An 18,998-nucleotide genomic window follows, 5' to 3' on the forward strand; every position below is an offset into this window, starting at 1 on the left:
TGTAGATAGGTTCATATTTTAGATTCCACATAGAAGTGGTATCATATGGTATTTGTCTTTCTCTTTCTGACCTACTTTCATGTAGAATGATAATATCTAGACACACACAGGTGAGGTTGAAGGGATTGAGGAACAGGCCAAGACCAGAACCCGGGTCTCCTAAGATGAGAGGAGTCTAGGCCCCAGGGTGAGGCGATTTGAAGAGCAAGTGGGCCTTCCCCCGGCTCAGCCCCTGCCTCCACCCGCAGCTGCCCTCCTGATGGAGGAGCTGAATCCCTATTCCAAGATCAGCCCAGCACTGGGTTCAGGGTGGCACTGGGTGGGTGCTGTCACAGGCATTGTCCTCCTGTTGCTCCTCATTGTGGTACTGCTGCGCCTGTTCGCCTGGCGCTGGTGGAGACAAAAAGACAGGGGCAACAAAAAAGAGAAGAAATGCCCCAAATGGCATTATTTCATTTTTTTTTCCAGTGGATGAGTAGTATCCCATTGTGTATATATACCAAGTCTTCTTTATCCATCAATGGACATTTAAGTTGTTTCCATGTCTTGGCTATTGTAAGTGCTACTATGAACATAAGGGCGCATGTATCTTTTTGAATTATAGTTTTCTCCAGATATGTGTCCAGGAGTGGGATTTCTGGATCATATGGCAACTCAATTTTTAGTTTTCTGAATAACTTCCATACTGTTCTCCATAGTGGCTGCACCAATTTACATTCCCACCAATAGTGTGGGAGGGATCCCTTTTCTCTACATCCTCTCCAGCATTTATTATTTGGAGACATTAATGGTGGCTCCTGTGCCTGGTGAAGGTGGTATCTTGTAGTTTTCATTTGCATTTCTCTAATGATTAGCAATGTTGAGCATTTTTTCATGTGCCTACTGTCCATTTATATATATATATATTTTGAGAAATAGCTACTTAGGTCTTCTGCCCATTTTTTGGTTGGGTTGTTTGCTTTTTGTTATTGAGTTGTATGAGCTGTTTGTATATTTTGGAGATTAAGTCTTTGTTGGTTGCATCATTTATAAATATTTTCTCCTAGTCCATAGATTGTCCTTTCATTTTTTTTTAATGGTTTCCTATCAAAAAAGCAAGAGAGTTCTAGAAAAACATCTATTTCTGCTTTATTGACTATGCCAACGCCTTTAACTGTGTGGATCACAATAAACTGTGGAAAATTCTGAAAGATATGGAAATACCAGACCACCTGACCTGCCTCTTGAGAAACCTATATGCAGGTCAGGAAGCAACAGTTAGAACTGGACATGGAACAACAGACTGGTTCCAAATAAGAAAAGGAGTACATCAAGACTGTATATTGTCACCCTGCTTATTTAAATTCTATGCAGATTACATCATGAGAAACGCTGGGCTGGAAGAAGCACAAGCTGGAATCAAGATTGCCAGGAGAAATATCAATAACCTCAGATATGCAGATGACACCACCCTTATGGCAGAAAGTGAAGAGGAACTCAAAAGCCTCTTGATGAAAGTGAGAGAGGAGAGTGAAAAAGTTGGCTTAAAGCTCAACATTCAGAAAACGAAGATCATGGCATCTGGTCCCATCACTTCATGCGTGGGAAATAGATGGGGAAACAATGGAAACAGTGTCAGACTTTATTTTTGGGGGCTCCAAAATCACTGCAGATGGTGATTGCAGCTATGAAATTAAAAGACGCTTACTCCTTGGAAGGAAAGTTATGACCAACCTAGATAGTATATTGAAAAGCAGAGATACTACTTTGCCAATAAAGGTCCGTCTAGTCAAGGCTATGGTTTTTACTGTGGTCATGTATGGATGTGAGAGTTGGACTGTGAAGAAAGCTGAGCGCTGAAGAATTGATGCTTTTGAACTGTGGTGTTGGAGAAGACTCTTGAGAGTCCCTTGGACTGCAAGAAGATCCAACCAGTCCATCCTAAAGGAGATCAGTCCTGAGTGTTCATTGGAAGGACTGATATTGAAGCTGAAACTCCAATACTTTGGCCACCTCATGCAGAGAGTTGATGTATTGGAAAAGACCCTGATGCTGGGAGGATTATGGGCAGGAGGAAAAGGGGATGACAGAGAATGAGATGGCTGGATGGCATCACCAACTCGATGGACATGAATTTGAGTGAACTCTGGGAGTTGGTGATGGACAGGGAGGCCTGGTGTGCTGTGATTCATGGGGTCATAGAGAGTCGGACACGACTGAGCGACTGAACTGAACTGAACTTGCTATGCAAAGGAGCTTCCTTCATACCTCAGTTGGTAAAGAATCCTCCTGCAATGCGGGAGACCCCGATTTGAATCCTGGGTCAGGAAGATCCCCTGGAGAAGGGATAGGCTACCCACTGCAGTATTCTTGGGCTTCCCTTGTGGCTCAACTGGTAAGGAATCTGCCTGCAATGTGGGAGACCTTGGTTTGATCCCTGGGTAGGGAAGATCCCCTGTAGAAGGGAAAGGCTACCCTCTCCAGTATTCTCGCCTGGAGAATTCCATGGGCTGTAGTTGGACATGACTGAGCAACTTTCACTTGCTATACAAAAGCTTGTGATTTTTGACTAGGTCTCATTTTTTAATTTTTTACTTTTATTTCTATTACGTTGGGAGACTGACCTAAAAAAACACTGGTATGATTTATGTCAGAATGTTTCACCCGTGTTCTCTTTTAAGAGTTTTATGGTATCACGTCTTATGTTTAAGTTGTTAAGCCATTTTGAGTTTATTTTGTGTATGGTGTAAGGGTGTGTTCTAAATTCACTGATTGACGTGCAGCTGTCCAGCTTTCCCAACATCACTTGCTGAAGAGACTATCTTTTTGCCATTGTATATTCTTACCTCCTTTGTCAATGATTGACTGTTGGTATGTGGGGGGAAATGAGTTTTGATATTGTAGACTTTCTCAATTATTTGAGCTCCTTCTGAATTAAATGCCAAAAATCACATAGCAATTTCCTATCAAAATTATTTTTAACAATCTGTCAGCTGACACCTCAGTTTTCAGTTTTGTTGAAAGCAAAAGAGTTGGAAAGCACCTAACTTTCAAAGGAACCATTACCCACTTAGCTTCACTCACTTAATTCCTGGGAAACATACCAAGAAAGGCTTTATCAATACTTAACAAATTAATAATAATATTACTTATGTATTTTATTCTTCAGATAGAGGCATTTTATTTGACCCCAAACCCTCAGAAAAAATTGGGAACATAAAAAATTAATTATAATATACCTTGCAATACAGCTCCCCCTTGAACAACATGAGTTTGAACTGTGTGGGTCCAGTTAGAGGCAGAATTTTTAAATAAATATATTGGAAATTTTTTGATATTTGTGATAATTTGAGAAAACTCTCAGACAAAACACATAGCCTAAAAATAGTGAAACATTTTTAAAAAGCTTGGTATGTCATGAATGCATAAAATATATCTAGTTACTAGTCTGTTTTACCATTTATTACCATAACATTTACACGGATCTATTATAAAAAGTTAAAATTTATCAAAACTTAGGTACACAAACAGAGACCATCCATGGCGCCATTGGAAGGCCAGAGAGATGTAAATGAACATGAAGATGTGGTATTAAATCATAGCTGCATAAATTAGCTGTGGTACATACTGTACTGCTGTAATAATTTCATAGCCACATCCTGTTGCTATTGCAGTGAGCTCAAGTGTTGTCTGCTTAAAAGGCTTTATGAGGCTAATCATCGCCACATGAGCAGTTACTTAACTGCTTTTTCCAGTAAATAGCATATTACAGTAAGAAATGATCTGTCGTGGTTCTTACGTATTTTTCATTGAGTTTAAAGTAGTACCGTAAACCTTAAGTAACACTGTAGGACCCATACAAAGTGTTGCTAGTGATGTTGGAAGTGCTCCCAAGAAGCAGAGAAAAGTTACGACATTATAAGAAAAAGTTGAATTGCTCGATATGTACTGTAAATTGAAATCTGTAGCTGTGGTTGCCCACCATTTCAAGACAGAGTCCAGCGTAAGGACCATTGCAAAAAGAAAGAAGAGGCAAAGTAATGTCTCTGCTTTTTAATATGCTGTTTGGTTTGGTCATAGCTTTTCTTCCAAGGAGCAAGCATCTTTTCATTTCATGGCTGTAGTCACCATCTGCAGTGATTTTGGAGCCCCCCGAAAAAAGTCTCTCACTGTTTCCATTATTTCCCTAACTATTTGCCATGAAGTAAAGGGACCAGATGCCATGACCTTCGTTTTTTGAATGTTGAGTTTTAAGCCAGCTTTTTCACTCTCCTCTTTCACTTTCATCAAGAGGCTTTTTAGTTCTTTTTCGCTTTCTGCCCATAAGGGTGGTGTCATCTGCATATCTGAGGTTATTGATATTTCTCCTGGCAATCTTGATTCCAGCTTGTGCTTCTTCCAGCCCAGCGTTTCTCATGATGTACTCTGCATATAAGTTAAATAAGCAGGGTGACAACATACAGCCTTGACGTACTCCTTTCCTAATTTGGGACCAGTCCGTTGTTCCATGTCCGGTTCTAACTGTTGCTTCTTGACCTGCATACAGATTTCTCAGGAGGCAGGTAAGGTGGTCTGGTATTCCCATCTCTTTAAAAATTTTCCCCAGTTTGTTGTGATCTACACAATCAAAGCCTTGGGAGTATAATAAAGCAGAAATAGATGTTTTTCTGGTATTCTCTTGCTTTTTCAATGATCCAGCGGATGTTGGCAATTTGATCTATGGTTCCTCTGCCTTTTCTAAATCCAGCTTGAGCATCTGGAAGTTCACGGTTTACATACTGTTGAAGCCTAGCTTGGAGAATTTTGAGCATTACTTTACTAATGTGTGAGATGAGTGCAATTGTGTGGTAGTTTGAACATTCTTTGGCATTGCCTTTCTTTGGGACTGGAATGAAAACTGACCTTTTCCAGTCCTGTGGCCACTGCTGAGTTTTCCAAATTTGCTGGCATATTGAGTGCCACAGTTTCACAGCATCATCTTCTAGGATTTGAAATAGCTCAACTGGAATTCTATCACCTCCACTAGCTTTGTTCATAGTGATGCTTCTTAAGGCCCACTTGACTTCACATTCCAGGATGTCTGGCTCTAGGTGAGTGATCACACCATTATGATTATCTGGGTCATGAAGATCTTTTTTGTACAGTTCTTCTGTTTATTATTGCCACCTCTTCTTAATATCTTCTGCTTCTGTTATGTCCATACCATTTCTGTCCTTTATTGAGCCCATCTTTGCATGAAATGTTCCCTTGATATCTCTAATTTTCTTGAGAAATCTCTAGTCTTTCCCATTCTGTTGTTTTCCTCTATGTCTTTGCACTGATCACTGAGGAAGGTTTTCTTATCCCTCATTGCTATTCTTTTGAATTCTGCATTCAGATGGGTATATTTTTCCTCTTCTCCTTTGCCTTTAACTTCTCTTCTTTTCTCAGCTATTTGTAAGGCCTCCTCAGACAACCATTTTGCCTTTTTGCGTTTCTTTTTCTTGGGAATGGTCTTGATCACTGTCTCCTGTGCAGTGTTACAAACCTCCATCCCTAGTTCTTCAGGCACTCTGTCTATCAGATCTAATTCCTTGAATCTATTTGTCACTTCCACAGTATACTTGTAAGGGATTTGATTTATGTTATACCTGAATGGTCTAGTGGTTTTCCATACTTTGTTCAATTTAAGTCTGAATTTGGCAATCAGGAGTTCATGATCTGAGCCACAGTCAGCTCCTGGTCTTGTTTTTGCTGACTGTATAGAGCTTCTCTACCTTTGGCTGCAAAGAATATAATCAGTCTGATTTCAGTGTTGACCATCTGGTGATATCCATGTGTAGAGTCTTCTCTTGTGTTGTTGGAAGAGGGTGCTTTCTATGATTCGTGCGTTCTCTTGGCAAAACTCTGTTATGCTTTGCCCTGCTTCATTTTGTACTCCCAAGGCCACATTGCCTGTTACTCCAGGTGTTTCTTGACTTCCTACTTTTGCATTCCAGTCCCCTATGATGAAAAGAACATCTGTTTTGGGTGTTAGTTCTAGAAGATCTTGTAGGTCTTCATAGAACTGTTCGACTTCAAGCTTCTTCAGCGTTACTGGTTGGGGCACTTGGATTACTGTGATATTGAATAGCTTGTCTTGGAAACAAGCAGAGATGTTCTGTCATTTTTGAGATTTCACTGAAGTACTGAATTTCAGACTCTTTTGTTGACTATGAGGGCTATTCCATTTCTTCTAAGGGATTCTTGCCCACAGTAGTAGATATAATGGTCATCTGAATTAAATTTGCCCATTCCAGTCCATATTAATTCACTGATTCAGACAGAATGAAAATCCACAATCACAGAAAACTAATCAAACTGATCATATGAACCACAGCCTTGTCTAACCCAATGAAACTATGAGCCCTGCCATGTAGGGCTGCCAAAGATGGAGAGGTCATGGTGGAGCGTTCTGACAAAACGTGGTCCACTGGAGAAGGGAATGGCAAATCACTTCAGTATTCTTGCCTTGAGAACCCCATGAACAGTATGAAAAGGCAAAAAGATATGACACTGAAAGATGAACTGCCCCGGTTGGTAGGTGCCCAATATGCTACTATAGATCAGTGGAGAAATAACTCCAGAAAGAATGAAGAGATGGAGCCAAAGCAAAAACAACGCCCTGGTGTGTATGTGACTGGTGATGGAAGTAAAGTCTGATGCTGTAAAGAACAATATTACATAGGAACCTGGAATGTTAGGTCTATGAATCAAGGTAAATTAGAAGTGGTGAAGCAGGAGATGGCAAGAGTGAAGCCTACTCTGGGTGACCTCTTTAAAGAGATGACTTTTTTAGGTATCTAAGCTCTTTAAAGAGATGACTTTTTTAGGTATCTAAGCTCTTTAAAGAGATGACTTTTTTAGGTGTCTGACTCTCTTAGGATGCGTGGGTGATGCACTTTTTTTTTTTTTCTTCATAAAGAGAAGAACAGTTGTGAAAGCTGTAGTGGGGATAGGCAATAGGCATGATAGTGTACATGGAAGGTGCATCCTTACATCAATTTGAGGCAACAATGCATATGGAAGCCAAGATCAGATCAGATCAGTCGCTCAGTCGTGTCCAACTCTTTGCAACCCCATGAATCGCAGCACGCCAGGCCTCCCTGTCCATCACCAACTCCCGGAGTTCACTCAGACTCACGTCCATCCAGTCAGTGATGCCATCCAGCCATCTCATCCTCTGTCGTCCCCTTCTCCTCCTGCCCCCAATCCCTCCCAGCATCAGAGTCTTTTCCAATGAGTCAGCTCTTCGCATGAGGTGGCCAAAGTACTGGAGTTTCAGCTTTAGCATCATTCCTTCCAAAGAAATCCCAGGGCTGATCTCCTTCAGAATGGACTGGTTGGATCTCCTTGCAGTCCAAGGGACTCTCAAGAGTCTTCTCCAACACCACAGTTCAAAAGACATCAATTCTTCTGCGCTCAGCCTTCTTCACAGTCCAACTCTCACATCCATACATGACCACAGGAAAAACCATAGCCTTGACTAGCCCGACCTTTTTTGGCAAAGTAATGTCTCTGCTTTTGAATATTCTATCTAGGTTGGTCATAACTTTCCTTCCAAGGAGTAAGTGTCTGTTAATTTCATGGCTGCAGTCACCATCTGTAGTGATTTTGGAGCCCAGAAAAATAAAGTCTGACACTGTTTCCACTGTTTTCCCATCTATTTCCCATGAAGTGGTGGGACCAGATGCCATGATCTTCGTTTTCTGAATGTTGAGCTTTAAGCCAGCTTTTTCACACTCCACTTTCACTTTCATCAAGAGGCTTTTGAGTTCCTCTTCACTTTCTGCCATAAGGGTGGTGTCATCATTCCAGCTTGTGTTTCTTCCAGTCCAGCATTTCTCATGATATACTCTGCATAGAAGTTAAATAAACAGGGTGACAATATACAGCCTTGACGAACTCCTTTTCCTATTTGGAACCAGTCTGGTGTTCCATGTCCAGTTCTAACTGTTGCTTCCTGACCTGCATACAGATTTCTCAAGAGGCAGATCAGGTATTCCCATCTCTTTCAGAATTTTCTACAGTTTATTATGATCCACACAGACAAAAGCTTTGGCATAGTCAATAAAGCAGAAATAGATGTTTTTCTGGAACTCTCTTGCTTTTTCGATGATCCAGCGGATGTTGGCAATTTAATCTGTGGTTCCTCTGCCTTTTCTAAAACCAGCTTGAACATCAGGAAGTTCACAGTTCACATATTGCTGAAGCCTGGCTTGGAGAATTTTGAGCATTACTTTACTAGTGTGTGAGATGAGTGCAATTGTGCAGTAGTTTGAGCATTCTTTGGCATTGCCTTTCTTTGGGATTGGAATGAAAACTGACCTTTTCTGGTCCTGTGGCCACTGCTGAGTTTTCCAAATTTGCTGGCATATTGAGTGCAGCACTTTCACAGCATCATCTTTCAGGATTTGGAATAGCTCAACTGGAATTCCATCACCTCCACTAGCTTTGTTCGTAGTGATGGAAGCCAAAGATCCCTTTAAACTGATGTCCTTAAACTGTCCATTCCTGCATAGCTGTTGAGAGCCTTGTTTAAAGACCATTATCTGAAATTCAGTTCGGATCCTCGGCTTCCCAACTAAAATTTTGAATGGCTTCTTATTGCCTGTGGTGGTAGCTCCTAATCTAATTATCATCAGAAGCATGGGTCCTACCCGCCAAAGATTATGATACAGAATTGCTAGAGTATAACTCCAGAACATTCATGTTTACAGTGTTCCTTAAGTAGTTCTGATGGCTTCAATGATGCTAAAGCCTTCTAATGGGAACATGAGTTCTGGGCTTACAGCATTTGCCTCCATCCCTCCTGCATAATTACTCTCAGTGACTCCAGCATCCAACACCCAGGCCTCGATTCTGTTTATTTGTTTGGCTGAGTCAGGTCTTAGTTGTGGCACACAGGGATCTTCGATCTTTGTTGCTGGACATGGGATCTTTATTTTTATTTTGTAAATTTATTTATTTTTAATTGAAGGATAATTGCTTTACAGAATTTTGTTGTTTTCTGTCAAACCTCAACATGAATTAGCCATAGGTATACGTATGTCCCCTCCCTCTTGAACCTCCCTCCCATCTCCTTCGCATCCCACCCCTCTAGGTTGATATAGAGCTCCTGTTTGAGTTCTCTGAGACAGACAGCAAATTCCCATTGGCTGTCTATTTTACATATGGTAATATAAGTTTCCATGTTACTCTCTCCATACATCTCACCCTTTCCTCCCCCTTCCTGTGTCCTTAAGTCTGCTCTTTATGTCTGTTTCTCCATTGCTGCCCTACAAATGAATTCTTTGGTACCATCTTTCTAGATTCCATATACATGCTTTAGTATACGATACTTTTCTTTCTTTCTGACTTACTTCCCTCTGTATAATAGGCTCTAGGTTCATTCACCTCATTAGAACTGGCTCAAATGTGTCCCTTTGTATGGCTGAGTAATATTTCATTGTGTGTATGTACCACAACTTCTTTATCCATTCATCTGTTGATAGACATCTAGGTTGCTTCCATGTTCTAGCTATTGTGAACAGTGCTGCAATGAACATTGGGGTACATATGTCTTTTTCAATTTTCGTTTCCTCAGGGTATATGCCTAGGAGTGGGATTGCTGGGTCATATCATGGTTTTATTCCTAGTTTTTTAAGGAATCTTCATACCATCTTCCATAGTGGCTGTGTCAATTTACATTCCCACCAACAGTGCAAGAAGGTTCCCTTTTCTCCACACCCTCTCCAGCATTTATTGTTTGTAGACTTTTTTAAAAAAAGATAATATATTTTTATTTGCTCAGAATGCTTGTTTTTAAAGATCACTGAAATTAAAAATGTTTACTTTCCAATGAAGTTGTTCACATCCAGAACTTTATTAAGTTTACAACAATTAAGAATTTACAACAAATAGGGACCTATATAGTCTTAGCTGATATCTGAATAGTAAGGTATACACTCTATGGTGGCGCATATTCTTTTTATCAGAGCATAGTCTCCTGAACAGACACAGAAATGCAGAAGTAAGTAACAGTGTTATTTTCACTTTTATTATGCTTGAGTATAATAAGATTTTAGTTCCTAGAATTCAAAACTCAAAATTGTGCACCCAGATTTAGTTTTTTTTCCTTCTTATTCAAGTCTGGAGAGCTCCTCTATAAAATTTTACATTTTATAACTTTTCCTTTGAAATATGAGAAAAATGTGGAATCTCCTAAGTTACATGCAACTTATATTTAAAAATTATTTTTAAAAAAATCACAAATTAACCACCATATATATCCATAATAAGCATCCTTACTATTCACATAGTTCTTTAAACAATATTCAAGTATATTTGTGCTTGTATGTTTACATTACGTTAGAGCCTATTTTTAACTTTCCATAATACTGTATCTATAAAAATTACTCAAATATTTAATAAATAAAGCAAACCAGTCATTATGAAAATATAAATTGTGTTTACAGCCTTTTCATCTTTCATGTTTTTATGCATTTCCTGTCAACCATATAATTTCCTTTTCCTGAGGGAAGTTACAGAGAAGGCAATGGCACCCCACTCCAGTACTCTTGCCTGGAAAATCCCATGGATGGAGGAGCCTGGTTGGCTGCAGTCCATGGGGTCACTAAGAGTCGGACACCACTGAGCGACTTCACTTTCACTTTTCACTTTCCTGCATTGGAGAAGGAAATGGCAACCCACTCCAGTGTTCTTGCCTGGAGAATCCCAGGGACAGGGGAGCCTGGTGGGCTGCCGTCTATGGGGTCGCACAGAGTTGGACACAACTGAAGCCACTTAGCAGCAGCAGCAGCAGGGAAGTTGATAAATTATTGTCTTTGTAATCTCAACACTGCTGCTTTCTCAACTGGCCATTCAGATTTTCTGAACACATGGTATTCTCTTTGTGTATCAGTTGTATCAGTGGAATCTGATAATGTTGCTATTCATCATTTCCAGTTATTTCAACTGCAGGACCACCTTGTTAGCTGCTTCCCAGGAATTTATTAGATTTTCAGCTCTTCTTTACTCATTTCAACAGAATATGGCTTGACTTCACCATTTTCTTTTACATCTAGATGAATGTTTAAAAGTGGCATTTGTAATATAGCAATCTTGTCACTAGGAAGTGCAAGCTTTAACTGCCAATCAAAATTCTGTAGCTGTGCAGAGGAAATATCAACTGTTTCTTCCAACAGAGTCTGCTTGATTTCATCTTTCCTACTTTTTAAGCATTTCATGATAGCTTCTTGATGAGATGAATTCAGCTGATTCAACTGCTGAGATATCTCTTCGTCAGAAAAATTTTTACCAACTACAGCTCTGAAAAAGGTGGTAATGTCTTCTAGAACATGCATCCATTCTGCTGAATCCCAAACCCTGTGATAATCCTGGTAGAGAGGATAAGTTCGGCCACAAATGCCATCAATTATTTTGTGAAGAAGCTGCAGGCCCTGCTCTGTGGGAAGCTTCTGCAGCCGCCACAAGGGTGTCCCTTCTTCCGGGTCCATCCCTGTGAGAAGCTAGGGGCTCTGTTTGTAGACTTTTTGATGTTGTCCATTCTGATGGGTGTTTTGATTCACATTTCTCTAATAACGAGCGATGCTGAGCATCTTTTCATGTGTTTGTTAGCCATCTGTGTTTTCTTTGGAAAAATGTCTGTCAACCCACTTTTTGATTGGGTTGTTTGTTTTTCTGTATTGAGTTGTATGAGCTGCTTGTATATTTTGCAAATTAATCCTTTGCCAGTTGTTTCATTTGCTATTATTTTCTCCCATTCTGAGGGTTGTCTTTTCACCTTGCTTATAGTTTCCTTTGCTGTGCAAAAGCTTTTAAGTTTAATCAGGTCTCATTTGTTTACTTTTGGTTTTATTTCCATTATTCTGGGAGGTGGGTCATAGAGGATATTGCTTTGATTTATGTCATCGAGTGTTCTGCCTATGTTTTCCTCTAAGAGTTTTATAGTTTCTGGTCTCACATAGGTCTTTAATCCATTTTGAGTTTATCTTTGTGTATGGTGTTAGGAAGTGTTCTAATTTCATTCTTTTATATGTAGCTGCCAAGTTTTCCCAGCACCACTTATTGAAGAGGCTGCTTTTGCCCCATTGTATATTCTTGCTTCCTTTGTAAAAAATAAGGTACCCATAGGTGCATGGGTTTATTTCTGGGCTTTCTATCTTGTTCCATTCATCTGTATTTATGTTTTTGTGCCAGTACCATACTGTCTTGATGACGGTAACTTTGTAGTATAATCTGAAGTCAGGATTGTTGATTCTTCCAGCTCCATTCTTCTTTCTCAAGAGTGCTTTGGCTATTCAGGGTCTTTTGTGTTTCCATATTAATTGTGAAATGTTTTGTTCTATCTCTGTGAAAAATGCAGTTGGTAATTTGATAGGGATCACATTGAATCGGTATATTGCATTTGGTAGTATAGTTATTTTCACAGTATTGAGTCTTCCTACCCAGAAACATGGAATATCTCTCCATCTGTTTATGTCATCTTTGATTTCTTTCATCAGTGTCCTAAAATTTTCTGTATACAGTTCTTTTGTCTCCTTAGGTAGGTTTATTCCTAGATATTTTATTCTTTTTGTTGCAGTGGTGAATGGGGTTGATTCCTTAATTTCTCTTTCTGATTTTTCATTGTTAGTATATAGGAATGCAAGTGATTTCTGTGTACTGATTTTGTATCCTGTGACTTTGCTAAATTCACTTGTTAGCTCTAGTAATTTTTTGATAGTATCTTTAGGTTTTCTATGTATAGTATCATGTCATCTGCAAACAGTGAGAGCTTTACTTCTTTTCTGATCTGGATTCCTTTTATTTCTTTTTCTTCTCTGATTGCTGTAGCTAGGACTTCCAAAACTATGTTGAATAATAGTGGTAAGAGTGGACACCCTTGTCTTATTCCTGAACTTAGGGGAAATGCTTTCAGTTTTTCACCATTGGGAATAATGTTTGCTGTGGGCTTATCATATATGACCTTTACTATGTTGAGTTAGGTTCCTTCTGTGCCCATTTTTGGAAGAGTTTTAATCATAAGTGGGTGCTGAATTTTGTCCAAGGCTTTTTCTGCATCTTTTGAGAGTATCCTATGGTTTTTATCTTTCAAATCTTTAATATGGTATATCACATTGATTGACTTGTGTATACTGAAGAATCCTTGCATCCCTGGAATAAACCCAACTTGATCATGGTGTATGAACTTTTTAATGTGTTGTTGAATTCTGTTTGCTAGAATTTTATTGAGATTTTTGCATCTATGTTCATCAGTGATACTGGACTATAGTTTTCTTTTTTTGTGTTGTCTTTGGTTTTGGTATCAGGCCTCATAGAATGAGTTTGGAAGTGTTCCTTCCTCTGCAATTTTTTGAAAGAGTTTTAGAAGGATAGGCATTAGCTCTTCTTTAAATGTTTGATAGAATTCACCTGTGAAGCCATCTAGTCCTGGGCTTTTGTTTTTTGGGAGATTTTTGATCACAGATTTCAGTGCTTGTAATTGGATTGTTCATAATTTCTATTTCTTCCTGGTTCAGTCTTGGAAGATTGAACTTTTCTATTTAATCTGTCCATTTCTTCCAGGTTATCCATTTTATTGCCATATAGTTGTTCATAATAGTCTCTTATTATCCTTTGAATCTCTGCATTGTCTATTGTACCCTTTCCTATTTCATTTCTAATTTTGTTGATTTGATTCTTCTTTTTTTCTTGGTAAGTCTGGCTAAAGATCTGTCAATTTTGTTTATCTTCTCAAAGCACCATCTTTTAGTTTTATTAAGCTTTACTATTGTTACTTTCATTTATTTTTAATTTATTTCTGCTCTGATCTTTATGATTTCTTTCCTTCTGCTAATTTTGGGGATTTTTTGTTGTTGTTGTTGTTTTTCTTTTTTTCTAGTTGTTTTAGATGTAACATTAGGTTGTCTGTTCGATGGTTTTCTTGTTTCTTGAGGTAGGATTGTATTGCTGTAAACTTTGCTCTTAGAACTGCTTTTGCTGCATCCCATAGGTTTTGAGTTGTCATGTTTTTGTTGTCATTTGTTTCTAGGAATATTTTGATTTCCCTTTTGATTTCTTTAGTAACCTGTTCGTTATTTAGAAACGTATTGTTTAATCTCCATGTGTTTGTGTTTTTTACAGTTGTTTTTTTTTTTTTTGTAATTGATGTCTAGTCTCATAGCATTGTGGTCAGAAAAGATGCTTGGTATGATTTCAGTTTTCTTGAATTTACTGAGGTTTGATTTGTGACCCAAGATGTGGAGACGTGGGACCTTTAGTTAGGGCATGCAGGATTTTTTTACTTGTGGCATGTGGGATATAGCTTCCCAACCATTTGAACTTGGGTGACCCGCTACATTGAGAGCTCAGAGTCTTAGCAACTGGAACATTAGGGAAGTCCCTCAATTCTGTGACTTTCTTGTCGTCAATGACATTTCTTCTATTCCTTACTACTCTTGTGGATTCACTTGAGATCTTACCACCAAAATCTTCACCACCTGCAAAATCTCCCCCTTCCAGTTCTCCAGCTCACTGTTCTGCTTACTCCATGCTGTTGTGGGCAGGATAGAGGTCCCCCAGAAATGTTCACATTCTAATCCCGGAACCTGTGAATATTCTACTTTACAGGGCAAAATGGACTTTGCAGGTGTAGAAAAGGTATGATGTTTAAGATAGGTAGGTTATCCTGGATTGTCTAGGTGGGCCCAGCCTAATCACGTGAGGCCCTAAAAGCAGAAAACTTTCTGTGGAGTCAGAGAGTTATAACCAAAAGTGTAAAGCAGAAGAGATGTGGCCAAAGGGGCAGTCAGAAATATTTGAGATTTAAGGAGGACTCCATGTGCTGTTGCTGGTTGGAGGATGGAAGAGACAACATAACAAAAGGAATGCAGGAGTTTTAAGAAGTTATAGAGGCTCCTGCCTGACAGCTAGTAAGGAATGGGGACCTGAGTCCTTCAACCATATGAAACTGAGTTGTTTGTTGTTGTTGTTGTTGTTTTGTTTTTTTTTGGCTGCAGTCTGTGGCATGCAGAACTTTCCTGACCCGGGATTGAGTCTGTGGCCCCTGCAGTGGAAGCGTGGAATCTTAACTGGACCACCAGAAGTCCCTGAGGTGTTTGTTTGTTTTTTAACATTGAAGTGTAATTGACTTACAATATTATATCGGCTTCAGGTGTAGAGCATAGTGATGTGATATTTTTATACAAGATGATCACTACGATAAATCCAATTACCGTGTCACTCTACATAGTTATTAAAATATTGATGATATTCACACTGAATATTACATCCCTATGACCTGTTTATCTTATAACTGAAAGTCAGTGCCTCTTTATCTTCCTCACCTATTTCATGCTACCCCTACCCCACCTGGCCACTGGCAACCACCAGTGTGTTCTCCTGTCGATGAGTCTGTTTCTGTTTTATGTTTACTCCTTTGTTTTGTTGTTTAGATTCTACATGTAAGTGAACTCATATGGTATTTGTCTTTCTCTGTCTGAGATTTTACTTGGCATAATACCCTCTAGATCCATCCATGCTGTCACAGAGGGAAAGTTTCATTCTTTTTATAGTTGAGTGTATATATATATATATATATATATGTATTAATATATGTGATATATATAATATATATAACACATCTTATTTATCCACTTATCATTCAGTGAACACTTAAGTTGCTTACATTATGTTGATTATTGTTAATAAGGCTGCAGTGAACCTAAGGGCACACATATCGTTTCAAATTAGTGTTTTTGTTTTCTTTGAAAAAAATACCCAGAGATGGAATTGCTGTCTTGTATGGTAGTTCTGGGCTTTCCAGGTGGTGCTCGTGGGAAAGAACCGCCTGCCAGTGCAGGAGATGTAAGAGACGTGAGATTGATCCCTGGGTCAGGAAGAATCTGTGGGAGAGGGCATGGTAACCCACTCCAGTATTCTTGCCTGGAGAATCCCATGGACAGAAGAGCAAAGAGTTGGACATGATTGAAGTGACTTAGCACACATGCATAGTAGTTCTATTTTTAATTTTTTAAGGAAACGTCATATTGTTTTCCATAGGACTGCACCAGTTTATATTCCTACCAGCAGTCCGCCTTTTCTCAGCATCCTCACCAACGCTTGTTATCTTTTTGACAGTAGCCATTCTGAAAGGTGTGAAGTGATACTTCATAGCTTTTATTTGCATTTCCCTGATGATTAGAGCATCTTCACATGTGTCTGTCACCCATCTGTACGTCTTCTTTGGAGAAATGTTCAGGTCCTCTGCTTGGTTTTTTTTTTTTTCTTCTGGCTGTGCTGATTTTTTGTTTCTGTGAGGGCTTTTCTCTAGTTGCAGAGATGGGGGCCACTTTCTAGTTGTGGCGCCTGGGCTTCTCAGTGCAGTGGCTTTTCTTGTGGAGCACGGGCTGTAGGGCACGTGGACTCAGTGGTTGTGACTTGCTGGCTCCAGAGCACAGGCTCAATAGTTGTGTTGCATGGGCTTAGTTGCGCCAAGGCATGTGGGATCTTCCCAGAACAGGGCTCAAACCTGTATCTCCTGCACTGGCAAGTGGATTCTTCACTACTGAGCCACCAGGGAAGCCCCTGTCCATTTTTTAATTGGGTTGTTTGGTTTTATTTATATGGAATTGCAGGAGTTCTTTACTTTGGATATGAATCCACTATAGGATATATCATTTGCACGTATATTTTCCCATTCAAGAGACTGTCTTTTCATTTTTTATTTCTGGCTGTGCCATGTGGCTTACAGAATCTTAGTTTCCTGACCAGGAATTGAACCCAGGGCCATGGCAGTGAAAGCGCAGAATCCTAACCTCTGGACTACCAAGGAATTCCCTCTGTCTTTTAATTTTGTTGATTATTTCCTTCTCAGTGTACAAGCTTTTTAGTTTGAAGTAATCTCATTTATCTTTACTTTTGTTTCTCTTATTGGAGGCGAGATATCCGAAAAATTATTGCTACTATTTATGTCAAAGAATATATTGGTTGTATTTTCTTCTCTGAGTTTTATAAAAGTTTCAGTTGTTATATTTAAATGTTTGATTCATTTTGAATTTATTTTTGTGCATGGTATAAGAGAGTAATCCAGTTTGATACTTTTGCATGTAGCTGTCCAGTTTTCCCAGCAACATTTATTGAAGAAACTGTCTCTCCCCTGTTGTATATTCTTGCCTCCTTTGTTGTATATTGTGCTGTGCTAAGTTGCTTCAATTGTGTCCAACTCCTTGTGACCCCACAGACTGTAGCCTGCCAGTCTCCTCTGTCCTTGGAATTTTCCAGGCAAAAATGCTGGAATGGGTTGCCGTTTCCTTCTACAGAGGATCTTTCCAACCTCTGGACCAAACCCGCATCTCTTAGGTTTCCTACATTGGTATTCAAATTCTTTACCACTGGCGCCACCTGGGATTGTTGTAGATTAACTGCCCGTGTAAGTGTGAGTTTATATTTGGGCTCTCTATTTTGTTCCGTTGATCTATATGTCTGTTTTTATGTCAGAATCACACTGTTTTGATGACTGTAGTTTTGTAGTATAGTTTGAAAGTGGGGAGCATGATACCACCAGCTTTGTTCCTCTTTCTCAAGATTGTTTTGGCTCTTTGGGGCCTTTTGTGTTTCCATACAGATTTTGTAATTATTTGTTCTAGTTCTGTGAAAAATGCCATTGGTATTTTGATAGGAATTACATTAAATCTATATATTGCCTTAGAGAGTATGGTCTAAGTATAGTTATTTTAATAATAATAATTTTTCCAATCCATGGACATAGTATATTTTTCCATTTGTTTATGTCCTCCTTGATTTTTTTCATCAGTGTTTTACAGTCTTCCAAGTATAGATCTTTTACTTCCTTGATTAGATTTATTCTTAGGTATTTTATTCTTTCTGATGCAATTGTAAATGGGATTGTTTTATTAATTTGTCTTTCTTAGATCTTGTTATTATACAGAAATGTAACTTATTTCTGTATGTTAATTTTGTATCCTGCTATCTTACTGAATTAATTTATTAGTTCTAAAGTTTTTTGGTGGCATCTAGAATTTTCTATATATAGTATTATATCATCTGCAAACAGTGACAGTTTCCTTAATAATTTTCTTTGTGGATAATCTATTGATGTAAGTGGGATGTTAAAGTCTCCTATTATTACTGTGTTACTGTCAAAATTTCCCTTTATTCTTATTGATATTTGCTGTATATATTTGGTACACCTATGTTGGGCACATATGTATTTACAATGGTTGTGTCTTCTTTTTGGATCTATCCCTTTATCATAAGATAATGTGCTTCTTTGTCTCTTGTTACAGTCTTTGTTTTAAAATTTATTTTAAGTATTGCTATTGTAGATTTTTTGTTTTGTTTCTATTTGCATGGAATATCTTTACCCAATCATCTCACTTTCTTTCTGTGTGTGTTTTTAGATCTGAAGTGAGTCTTTTGTAGGCAATATGTATATGGTCTTGTGTTTTATCTATCTAGTCACACTATGTCTTTTGACTGAAGTATATAGTTCATTTACACTTAAAGTAATTATAGGTATGATGTGGTTGTTGTTCAGTCACTATCTTATGTCCAACTCTGTGGCCCCATGGACTGTAGCATGCCAGGCTCCTCTGTCCTCTACTATCTTCTAGAGTTTGCTCAAATTCATGTCCATTGAGTTGGTGATGCTATCTAACCATCTCATCCTCTGCTGTCCCCTTTTTGCCTTCAATCTTTCCCAGCATCAGGGTCTTTTCCAATGAATTGGCTCTTCTCATCAGGTGGTCAAAGTATGGGAACCTCAGCTTTAGCAACTGTCCTTCCAATGAATATTCAGGGTTGATTTCCTAGGATTCACTGGTTCGATCTCCTTTCAGTCCAAGGGACTCTCAAGAATCTTCTCTAGCAGTGCAAATAGAAAGCATCATTTCTTTGGCACTCAGCCTTCTTTATGGTCCAACTCTCACATCTGTACATGACTACTAGAAAAACCATAGCTTTGATTAGATAGATCTTTGTTGGCAAAGTGATGTCTC

The 18,998-nt window shown here is 38.8% G+C and overlaps 1 pseudogene; it reads right to left on the minus strand.

Annotated features, from left to right (window-relative positions):
- Positions 1-10,934: 10,934 nt before the first annotated feature.
- Positions 10,935-11,495, minus strand: LOC102280490 (COMM domain-containing protein 8 pseudogene; annotated as a pseudogene).
- Between the last annotated feature and the right edge of the window lie 7,503 nt (positions 11,496-18,998).

Source organism: Bos mutus, chromosome 15 (genome assembly GCF_027580195.1).
Source record: "Bos mutus isolate GX-2022 chromosome 15, NWIPB_WYAK_1.1, whole genome shotgun sequence".
In the NCBI taxonomy this organism is placed as follows: Eukaryota; Metazoa; Chordata; class Mammalia; order Artiodactyla; family Bovidae; genus Bos; species Bos mutus.